Raw genomic sequence first — 12796 nt, forward strand, 5'->3', positions numbered from 1 at the left:
CCCTCCAGGCCCTCTCCTGGGACCTAGCTGAATCTCCCATAACCTCCATTGGGAAATAGACTAAAGTTCTGAAGGATGGACAGCCCTTTTTCCTGGCACAATTACCTCTGAAGGGTGTACTATTCTCATCCCCATCTTTTTTTTAAGTTTTTCCAAGTAAAATTATTTCTAGTTATGACTCTATTCAGTTTCCCCATAGGCAAAAACATAGTAGCTGATCCCTTAGATCCCTTCCAGACCAAACATTCTACCATTCTAAGCAGCATTAGTATAAAATGACATTTTACAGCTTTCCCATAAAAATATGGCCCCAAGACTAGATCAAGATGGGGAAACTCAATCCATGCTTTGCCACTGACCTCATGTAACTTTACATCATAAAGCTTCTTGGTTCCTCCTCATGAGTAAAATAAAAGAAACAAGAAATATAAATATCCTTAGCTCCCTTTCCCCGTTCTTTAAGATTCCTCAAGGAGTTGTCTCTCTCTCCCATTACAAAAATGTCCTAACTCCTTGATAAGGCTAATCTTTCACAATTGACCCAATTCCTTCCCAAGGCATTCACTTCAATCACAGTCATCCTTGATCTCTCTTTAAGCAACATATTCTAGTTTCTCTTATCCTAAATAAATAAAATCTGAAAAAAATTCCGAAACAACTTTGATCCTTCCATGTCATTCTTCTATACTTACTTCTTCTCCCCTCCCCTTTATTGCTGAACTTCTTCAAAGTTATTGATACCTAATACCTCCACATACTCACCACCTAGCCTCCTCAACCCTTTGTAATCTGTTTTTTCACCTCATTTTTCTTTTGAAATTTCCCTCTCAAAGAATTCTACATAACAGCTTTAACCTACATTTGTAATACTACAGAAATAGTGGTAGATTTAGATTGAGGACCTGAGTTTGAATTTCAATTCTGCCACTTACTACTTTTGTAACTTTGATCAGTTCACTTGTCTGTGCCTTAGTTTCTTTATCTGAAAAATGAAGATTGATCAATGACATAAAACTCTGATATACACTATACATAAGGATCCCTGCAGATTGGCTGCATATTGACTTAGAAACATATGTTAATACATTATTAACATAATCTGTGTTCTATTTTATTTTTTTCTTAAAAATTTCCCAATTACATTTTAATCTGGTTCTGCTGCATTCTGGAGTGTTGAGGCTATTTGCCACCTTGAACTAGATGATCTCTAAATTCTCTTTCAGATCTAAGTCTATAATTTTCTGACTTCATAATCACCAAATTAAATGATGATTTTTTTTCAATTCTCATCCTTCTAAACCTCTCTGTAGTTCTTCACACTATTGACAACTTCCTTATACTATATACCCTCTCCTTCCTCATATTACAGAAACTACATATCCTTCAACCCCTTACTTTTACTTTATTTTTTTACTATAACAAGTTACTCTTAACATAGGAGCAACACAAAGTGAGTAATGGATAAGAACAAAACAAAATAAAGCTACTAAGTGACTATAAGCCTGTACATTCAATCAGACCCACTTGCCCCTAGATATAGAATTAACCAAAGTCAGGAGTTCTAGGAAATGTAGCTTGAGTTTGTTTAGTGCCTAGTAGGCATTTTTCCAATGCACAAGTGAAGGATTGCTTATTCACTGCTTTATTGACCCATCATCCTTTTAGTAGGGACTTTTTGATCAAGAAACAGAAAATAGGGAAATGATTGTGGCTCAGTTTGAGGTAGGGAACTCAGGATCTAGTGCAAAATGGAATTCATGAAAATCAGTGCTCTTTTTCAGTTTGAGTGCAGTGGATAGAATGTTGGACTTGGAATCCAAAAGATCTAAATTCAAATCTTGCTTCAAAAACTATGTGAATCTGAGCAAGTCAGCTTCTCTCAGATTTAGTTTCTTCATTTGTAAAATAAGGATAATAAAAGAAAAATCTAATAAGGTTGTTATGAGGACCCATTTGCTTTGCAAACCTTAAGAATTATATAAATAGTGGTAGTAGTAATAGTAGTAGTAGTGGTGGTGGTGGTAGTTGTGGTTGCTAAATGTTCTTGTTAAAAACCTTTGAAAGTTTCTCTTCACAGCTAATTCATCACTCATGGAGCAGAATAAATAGATTCCATGGTATGCCCCTGACAGGCTGCCCTGATATCCCTCTCTGTTTTGTGCTGTAATAACTCACTCTGAATTTTCTGCATTACAATATACTTTCTGCCATCATTTTGTCCCTTATTATCTTGTCTGAAGCCCTGCTGATAAAAAGATCTATTTTATAAATTTATATTGATACTGAATAATATTAATATTTTTGATAATGAGTATTATCAAATAGTTATGTTTCACTTACCTTTCTAAACACTTCTTTCTTGATCCTCCTCTTCTTCTGAACCCTTCCATGCTCCCCAAGAATTTGCTCTTGTCTCTCTTCTTTTCTTTATCACATTCCTTTTATCTTTTCAATAACTTTCATTAGGTTTTGGAGCCAAAGGACCTCAGTTCAAATACCATCTCTGAAACTTAGTATCTATGTGACCTTGAACAAGTCACTTAATCTTATGGGAGTGGGGGGAAGTTGAGCTAGATGAATTCTGAGATCTCTTGCAACTCTACTGCTATTATCCCAAGATAATCTTAGGCAGATGATTTCCAAATCTGTTTCTCTAATCTCCCTTTAAAACTAAAGGCATGCATCTCTGGGATAATTCTGCATCAGAATAATTCCTCCTGGAAGTGCTACATCACCTCAAACTCAACATATCTAAAATTGAACGCATTATATCTTTTAGAAAAGTCAGCTCCTCCTTTGAGTTTCCTATAATTTTGATCCAATATATTGACCACAAGCTGCCAAGTCCATTTGGCCCCAATATCCATTCTCTTTTTTTCTTTTCTTACTTCAACAGAACTACCTGATTGGGCTTTTGCAATAGTCTCCTTCTTGTCATCCTTCTCTTTCTCCACTCTAGCTCATGACCATCCTTAAATCACGATTAGAACACTCTTTCAGATGGTTTGGTCAAAAAACTTTGGTGATTATCAGTTGGGGAATGTCTGAATAAGTAAGTTGTTCAATATGGTTGTTATGGAATACTATTGTGCTATAAGAAAAGACAAGTAGGATCCTGCTCTCAGAAAAACCTGAAAAGGTAAGAACTGATACTGAGTGAAATAAGCAGAACCAAGAAAATATTTATACAGTAAAAGCAGTGATGATCAGTTGTGAATGATTTAGTTATCCTCAGCAATACAATAATCCATGACAATTCTCAAGGATTTATGATGAAAAAACTGCTATTCATCAGCAGAAAAAGTATTAATGGAGTCTGAAGGTAGATCAAATCATACTTTTTCTTTACCTTATTTTTTCTGGAGATTTTTGTCTGTGTTTTCTTTCAAAACATGACTAACATAGAAATACATTTTGCATGATTGCACTTCTATAATTTTTTTTCAAATTGTTTTGACTTCTCAAAATGGGGTGGGAAGGAGGTAAGAAAAGAAGTGAGAGAATTTGGAACTCAGAAAATTTTGTAAATGTTTAAAAATAATTTTACATGTAATTGAGGGAAAATAAAATATTAAATTAAAAAATTAGTTTTGGTGTTTACATTTTGGTGTCTGAGTAAAATTCAAACACCTTTGTTTAGAGCTCAAAACCTACCCCAATCTGTACCACCTCACCTTTCCAGGTTTATTTCACACCATTCCCCTCCACATACTCTATGTTTCAGCTAAAGTTGATAACTTCATTAACCCCACAATGATATGCAATGCACTTTCCTCCATCTTTTTTTTCCTCAGGCAATTTCCTTGCTCATTATACCTATTGTATTCCCAACCCACCTTTAAAGTTTCTCTCTCTATAATTCCTTTTCTGAAACTCCTAGTTAGTAGTTATCTTTCTTCTCAAACTTCAGATAACTTTTTTGTTGTTTTATTTTATGTTGATTGCTTTTATGCATTTATACAATATTATGTTTTAATGGTGCTAGTCTCTCATTCCTTAGATAAATTATAATTTACATGAAGGAATGAACCATGTTTCATTAGGTCTTTGCAGCTCTCTTGTGCCTTGCCCAGTATTCTATACTTAGTAGGTTTGTTCTTGATAGCATGGAGTCAACATTTCTGGATTTTAACGCTTGTTTTATTCTCTGATATGGATTCATTAGCTGTATGCTTTCTGGTGCAATTTTGGAGCCTACCCTTATCTATTGCTGGCTATAGTTAGCAATTGGTTGGGTTATACATTTTATATAACAAAAGTATTGTAAAGACAAACAACTTTTAAAGCTATAAGAATTATCAACAATGTAATGACCATTCATATTTTCCACATCCTAATAGAGAAGTGTTGGATTTAAGATACAGAATGAGACTAAAAAAAAAAAAAATCCAATGAGAGAATTAGTTTTACATGACTATGAATATTTGTTAAAACTGATGTTGCTTATAGATTGCCCTGAGTCTACCTTTCTTCTTAAAATATAAGTATGGTTTAAAGATAGATTAGCTCCCAATACGGATGTTCTCCTTAATGTAGTCAGCACCAAAAAGCATAAAAAATCTAGAGTCTTGTAGAAAAAGTGGATGATATTTTGAGTTGCAAACAGGTTGCTATTAATTTTTTTTCTTTTTTCCCTACTTAAGTATTTCTCTAAAACCTCCCAAGTATAGAGAAGACATTTTTAATAAGCTTTAATTCCTCCAAAAGGGCTAGGCCCTAATAAACATCACGAACACTGTGAAAGGTAAAAACATCCAAAGACAGCCAGTAATTGTGGCAAATCAAAGCTGAGTCACAGGTCACCCATTTTCTGAACTGCCATTTGTTACAAACACCACCCAGTTGTTTTAACCTCCTGCAGAATGCTAGGTCTTAAACTTACTTGACCTGATAGAACTAATGAAAAACTCCTGAAATAGTTTGAGAGGGTCGAAATGCCATAATTCTGGGAAGTTTGACTCTACTTAGAGCAGAAATACAAAACTAGATGGAGAAGGGACAAAGAAAACACTAAAAGAAATCAGTGGCTCCTTCTCATATGTAGCACAGAGAATCTGTCATGGGGGCAAAGATTTTATAGCAAAGAGATAACAGAGCAAAGATCTAAAAGGAATCTTGAAAACCATCTAGTTAAAACTTCTCATTTTACAGGTGAAGAAACTTGTTCAAGGTCACAAAGCTGGTGACAGGGCCAGGATTCAAGGCTGTCTTTTTATTCCAAATCCAATGCTCTTTCCATATCATTAAAGCATTTAAAAAAAAAAAAAAAAAAAAAAAAAAAAAGCTTTTTTTCAAAAAAGAAATGGTTGCTTTATTTTTAAGTTTTAGTTTTTGGAGAAGAATCTGGAGCTATGGCCAAAGGGCTATAAAGCTGAGCATACACTTTGATACAGCAGTGTCTCTGCTAGGTCTGTATCCCAAAGAGATCATAAAAAATGGAAAAGAATCGACATGTGCAAAAATATTTGTGGCAGCCCTTTTTGCCGTGGCAAGGAACTGGAAACTGAGTAGATGCCCATCAGTTGGGGAATGCCTGAATAATAATGGTATATGAATGTTATGGAATATTATTGTTCTATAAGAAATGACCAGCAGAATGACTTCAGAGAGGCCTGGAGAAACTTACATGAACTGATGCTGAGTGAAATGAGCGCGAATTTAGGGTAACATAGGAACAGCAAGATTATACAATGACCTATTCTGATGGACGTGGCTCTTTTCAACAATGAAATGATTCAGGCCAGTTGCAATGATCTTGTGATGAAGAGAGTCATCTACACTCAGAGAAAGGATTATGGGAACTGAGTGTGGTTCACAACATAGCATTTTTGCTCTTTTTATTGTTGTTTACTTGCATTTTATTTTCTTTCTCATTTTTTTCCTTTTTGATCTGATTTTTCTTGTAAAGCAAGATAATTGTATAAATATGTGTGCATATATTGGATTTAACATATTTTTATCAAAAAAAATAGCAAAGTAGAATATAACTAAAATGTGAATGGTTTTAAATTGCAAAGAGAGGAGTCCATGTTTCATCCCAGATGTACAGGAGAGACATTGAAGTTTGTTGAAAAGATTTATGGACTAATGCCCTAAATATTTCACTAAAGGGCATCCAGCTTTTAAATTGAGATGTAAACCAAAAGACTGGGTTATATTGCTTAGTGGCAAATCATTGGTCAACCAGGATTTATTAAGTACCTATTTCATACCAATCATGAAGGGAGAGCTTTTTCAATGATTTGTTGATGATTAATGAATTGTCATGTGTGAGGAAGAGTATGTAGACAAATCTTGCTAAATAGAGTTCCTGAAGGGGAATGACCCTCTCCAATCTTTCCAGTCTTTTTGCACTTCAGGCTTTGAACTACCAATATTTGCCTCCTGGCTTTACCAGAAACAGGACACTCTTCTCAACTCCTGGCATTTTCTCTGGCTGTCTACCATGCTTGGGTTGCTCTCCTTTCTCATCTCTGCCTACTTTCTTCCCTGATTTTCATTAAGTCCTAACTAAAATACCATCTTCTAGAAGAAGTCTTTCCCCTTAATTCTAGTGCCTTCCCTTGGTAAATTATTTCCTATTTATTCTGTATGTAGCTTCTTTGTATGTATTACATCATTGATTCCCCCATTAGAGTTAGAGCTTCTTGAGGGCAGAAACAGTCTTTTGCTTTTTTTTGTATCCCCAGTGCTGAGCACAGCATGTAGCATATAGTGGACACAATAAATGTTTATGGATTAATGGTTTTATTATCTAGTGGAATTTAATAAGGCTATAAAAGTAGGATGTAGCCAGGCTTGAAAGGGTTCTAAAAGATAAACATAGGTGAATGCATGTAATCCCAGATGGATTGAGATGCCATGGATATTTTTTGAACAAATTGATTGACCAAGGTTTTTGGAATATCCTTTTGGCTGCTTAGTGAATGATGGATCAGAGGGGAGGAAAAGCCTGATATGGAAAATCCAATTAGGAAGCTATAGAAATAGTGTAGATGAGAAATGAAGAGGTTTTGTGAGTGTAGAAGCAATGGTTGCATAACACTTTGAGGAGGTGGTAATGACAAAACATTACAACTGACTGGATAGGGGGTTTTAGGAGAGTGAGGATCACGGGAGGAGAGAGCTTTTGGCCAGGAGGGGAGGTGGAAGCTAGTGTCATACAATCTGAGAGGAGACGTTGGGTGACTTTTTGCAATGCATATTGCATTCAGCAACACAAGACTGACTCAGAATGTTTTGTTGATTTTCATAACCAAATAAAGTAGAGGAGAACATGGGCAAATAAATAATAACTCGGTCAGGGGTCATTTGGAAGCATAGACCTGTAGGAAGGATAAGATCCCTTAATCTTATCCAAGAAGGCTCACTCAAGAAGATGCAATTAGTACTGTGACCCATTGGAAAGTTTGTGGGACAGTTTCAGCAACCTATTCTTATTATAATTGGAAATAATTAAGCCTTAAGCCTTCCAGCTTTGTATAACAGTAAGCATTCTAGGTTTACAGTTGGGAGGGAATGTTTGCATAATCATAAGGACAGTATTTAATTTCTGGTGCAAATTTCCTTCCAAGCTGAGGAGGAAACATGAGTGGAGTAAAGGGTCTATCTTGTTCTATGAGATTAATTAATATTTTGGAGATGCTGTTTGTATGAGAATGCACAAAAGATATGCTTATTGCCATTAAAGTATCTGCTAATATAAAAAAATAGAATTCACATAGTAAACCTATATCAGATTGCTTGCTGTCTTGTCGGGAGGGGGTAAGTAAGGGAAGGAGGGAGAAAAATCTGGAACACTGTCTTACAAAAATAAATATTTAAAACTACCTTTAGTTGTACTTCGAAAATAAAATACTATTGAAAAATATAAAAAGTTTTAATTTTTAATTAACAGAAATATATTTTTCCCTTTTGCAACCACTCCATTGAGAAAAATAAAAATAAATTACAATCAAGCAAAACAAACTCTTTCATTGTCCACATTAGATATATATTTATTTATTTAAAATGCATTTATATATTAAAAATAAACTTATATGTGTATATACACATACAATACATATGTACAAATACATACACACATATAAAATTCTGTACTCTGAATCCATCACTTCTCTGTCACTATAGTGAATGACATTTTTCATCAGTGGTCCTTAGAAATTATGGTCATTGTATATAGTTCTTAGAACTTTCAAAGCTATTTATCTTTATGACATTGTTATTATTGTATAAGTTGTCCTCCTGGTCCTGTTCATTTTATTTTTCATCAGTTCATAAAAGTCTTTTAAAATTTTATGTTTTTCTGGTATTGATGTTAGAGTATGCATTGTTCTTTCTGCTTTGTTTACGTCACTGCATCAGTTTTGTCTTTTCATGTCATTTTGAAATCACATATTTCTTTATTTCTTACAGCAAAATAGTATTCCATCATATATGCATATATAAGTATGTATGTGTGACTGTTCAATCATTTCTCAATTTTTGTACATTCTCTTCACTTTCAGTTTTTTTGATCACCACAAAGAGAGCTGCTGTAAATATCTCTGTCTATATATGACTTTTCCCTCTTTCCTTAATCCCTTTTGATTATAGACCTAGCAGATCTGTGTCAAAAGAAATGCACTGTTTAGTAACTATTTTGTATATAGTTCCAAATTACTTTCCAGGCTGCCCAACCTGTTTCTTAAGCATTCTACCTACTAACAAATTTTCATGTTAGAGATATTAGGCAACCTTGATTCAGAGGTATTTATGGTTCTTTGGAGGGAAGGGGAATAAGATAACTATTAGTTTCAGTCTAAATATATTTCCAGATTCTAAAATGATAGCTGAAAAGCTGACCCTATGCAATCTGTGAAGCTCTCCAGTCCTCCAAAGAAGGAAATTATTTAAATCTTTTGTGAAATAAAAATGCCTATTTTCCAAACTACTGAGGCTTGCATTCATCACCTAGTTGTTGCAATTTGGGCATCAAGAACAGTATATTGAGTCTGAGGACCTGGATTCCAATATCAACTTTATTGGTTACTCACCTTCTCAAGGGGTTTACTTTGGGATATAAAGATAAAAAGGTAAGTAAATGAAAGATAATTTAGGAAAGAAGAGAGCAATAATTTGAGGAATAAGAGAGCATCAAATAGGAATATCAGAAAAAAAGAAATATCTGCTTTAACCTTTCTTTAGACATCCAGAGAATTCTACCACTTCACATCTTGCAGCTAATTCATATTTTTCCAACTACTACACTACCTGCCCTTGTTCTCCCCTGCAGAGTCCCTCTTTTCCCTGCTAGCTTTTCCTGGAAGCTCTCAGCTTCTCATTCCAACTCTAGAAACCCTCTCCAGAATCATACAGCAACTAAAGGTCTTGTGCAGACTTTCTACAGTGAGGATGCCCCCATCTCTGCCTCCACCTGACAGAGCTAAGCCCTGTCAGACAGTCACTAGATATTCTCCTCTAACCTAAGAAGAATCTCAGTAGCTCTAAGGGTTGTTTTGTTGGCTTTTGTCTGTTTTCTACTTAACAGTATTTTCCCAATTATATGTAAAGATAGTTTTCAAATTCATCTTTGTAATTTTCTGAGTTCCAAATTTTTCTCCCCAAGACAACAATTTGATATATTGTTATACATGTACACTCAGTTCACAACTCCACCAACAAGTACATTAATGTTCCAATTTTCCCATATCTTCTCCAACATTTATCATTTTCCTTCTCTGCTATATTAGTCAATCTGATAGGTGTAAGTAAGTACCTCAGATTTGTTTTAATTTGCATTAGTCATGTAGTGAAAAAAGACTCAGAACAAAAGGGGAAAAACCCTGAGAAAGAAAAAAATTCTCCAAAGTGAAAATGGTATGCTTCAATCTGCTTTCAGACTCCATAGTTATTTCTCTAGATAAATAGTATTTTCCATCATGAATCCCTTGGAATTGTCTTGGATCATTGCATTGCTCAGGAAAACTAAGTCTTTCATAGTTGATCATTACACAATGTTGCTGTTACTATGTATAATGTTCTTCTCACTTCACTCAATATCAGTTCATATCTTTCCAAGCTTTTCAGAAAGCATCCTTCTCATCATTTCTTATAGAACAATAGCATTCTATTACATTCATATACCATAACTTGTTCAACTATTACCTAACTGATGGGTGTCTCCTCAATCTTCAATTTTTTGACACTACACAAATTATTGCTATAAATATTTTGTATATGTGAGTTCTTTTCCCTTTTTGTGATCTCCTTGGAATACAAACTCAGGAGAATACTCTTGGATCAAAGTATATGTTCAGTTTTATACCCCTCTGGGTATAGTTCCAAATTTCTCTCTAGAATACTTAGATCATTTCACAACTCCACCAACAGTACTTCAATTTTCAATTTTCCCACATATTCTCCAACATTTATCATTTTCCTTCTCTGTTATATTAGTCAGTCTGATAGATATAAGGTAGTACCTCATATTTGTTTTAATTTGCATTTCTATAATCAATAGTGATTTAGAGCATTTTTATATGACTATAGATAGCTTTAATTTCTTCATCTGAAAACTGCTTGTTCCTATCCTTTGACTAAGTTTGATGGGGGTTTTGTTGTTGTTTTTCTCAGAGAACCATCATCCCTGCACTTGATTTTTGCTCATAACTATTCATTCATCTCACACCTCCAACTAATTAACCTTCCGGCCACTTTAACATCACTTTAATAATTTAATAGCATATAATTATATGTAAACTATTCTAGTTCTTAGATATTATCTGTTCTAATACCTTTATTTTAGAAATGAGGAAATAACCCAGAGAGGTCATGATTAACACCAAGTCATAAATACACTTAAGGACCCTGCTCTTCTCATTCCAAAACCAGTAGTTTTTGTACTATATCACTCTGTGATATCAATGATATATCACTATATCATTATTTAGACATAATCATTCACAAAGAAACACATTCTTAACAGTTTGTCTCTGGAAAGCTGACTAAAGCTATATATGGTTAGCTATTAATCTGAGTACCAATATCTAGAAAATTTTTTTATCAAAACAGTACAATTCATAAAACTGCTTATCTCCACGAGAGACATACTCTGAGTTCTCATTCGGGCATGACAATGACCCTGGGTTTGTCAAAGGATTTAGTAGCAAAATATAAGCTCTGAAAAGGCTTCAAGAATAGGCCTAGATGTGTTCTATGTGTGTTGTTCAGCAACCAGTCTAACAAACTACAAAGATGCTTGTCATCAGGGTAGGTGCAAGGTCATGAATTGTCCAGATGTAGTAACTCTCAAAGACCATCTAACTCAGTTGTAGAAGGTTTAGGTTGTATATCTAGGGACAGAACTGTCATATCAATGAAATTTAATATCCTTGAACTTATAAGAATATCTATCCAGCCCATCACTAATAGAATATTTTGTAGGAAATAAAATTAATTTGTTTAATATAGCATATATGTAAAGCACTTTGTAATGTCATATATGTAAAAGACTTGTAAATATTAAAGCTCCTTTGTAGATACACTGTTATCATTTCCAAATGTCATAAATACAAGTATATCTTTATTTACACTCTCAGGAATTCCTACAAGGAATTCAGAAACTCTGGCTTTCTTTTGCATAATAGCTTCCAAAAAAACCATACTGATATTTTATTGTTTAAAAACATGTCTAATATTAATTTTTATGACCAAAAAAATAAATAAAATGAAACATCCAAAAGTATATGATTTCACTAATGTGGATATTTCCTTTCAAAATTCAGATTACAACTCTTCCATTTGGGGCTATCCCATATAACTTAATCACATACTATGTTTGTAACAGAGATTGTCTACCCTACATATTGAAGGGGCCTTTCTCTGGTTTCTTCTAACATAAAGAGAATACCAATAGAATAAAAAGCATTCCCATTTTTTTATCCTTCACTCATGTCATGTGAATAACCTATCTCATATTGTGGTGATACTGGTTATTGTGGTATATAGTATGGTGATGGTATTGGTGCTGATGACTCTAGTCCCTGGGATAGTTGTGGGTTTGTTGCTGTTATTGTTTCTATTGCTGTTTGCTCATAGTAGTGACATGATCAAAACTGTGTTTTATTTAATTTTTCCAATTATCAAACATTCTTCCTTCAGCTGTAAGGAAAAAAGGAAGGAAGAGAAGAAGAGAGAAGAAGAAAGAAGGGAAGGAGGAAGGAACATAAGAATAGCTGATCAAAACAAATTCCCGTGACATTGGTCATGTTGTGGTAGAGATTTTTGTCCCTACAATAATAAATATAATAATATTGGTGATAATGGCAATATCCTTAAGTACGATATTATTATTAGTAACAGCTGTCATCATAGTTGCAGCTGTGATAGTGTTGATGGCTGTAAGAGTCCCATCTTGCTTTATGGTGGTAGAGGCTAAATTGATTTTAGAGGAAAATTCTGTTAGAACTTAGATATAGGATCCACTTGTGGAGGTAGCTTGAGAGGTTGTAATCAGAGTGACGGTTGGAGAGGAAATAGGAGCACTTGTAGCAGTACCTGAAGTGGACATAGTTGAAGTTGTGGGGGTGGTAGTGGTTTCAGATGTTTCAGAGGTGTAGCCAGTTATGTTTTCTGTTGTAACTGCTTTGGTTGTGGTGGAGCTTGTAGTAGAAATGGGACTTGTCATTGTGTCAGATTTTGTAGTTGTTTTAGGTGTGGGACTAAAATTTCCATTATTATCATTATTACTCTTCACCAAACTCAGTATCAGCACTCCTATTGTTGTTGTAATTACACAAGCCAAAAGACAGACCAG

The sequence above is a fragment of the Sarcophilus harrisii genome, chromosome 1 (assembly GCF_902635505.1).
Source record: "Sarcophilus harrisii chromosome 1, mSarHar1.11, whole genome shotgun sequence".
In the NCBI taxonomy this organism is placed as follows: domain Eukaryota; kingdom Metazoa; phylum Chordata; class Mammalia; order Dasyuromorphia; family Dasyuridae; genus Sarcophilus; species Sarcophilus harrisii.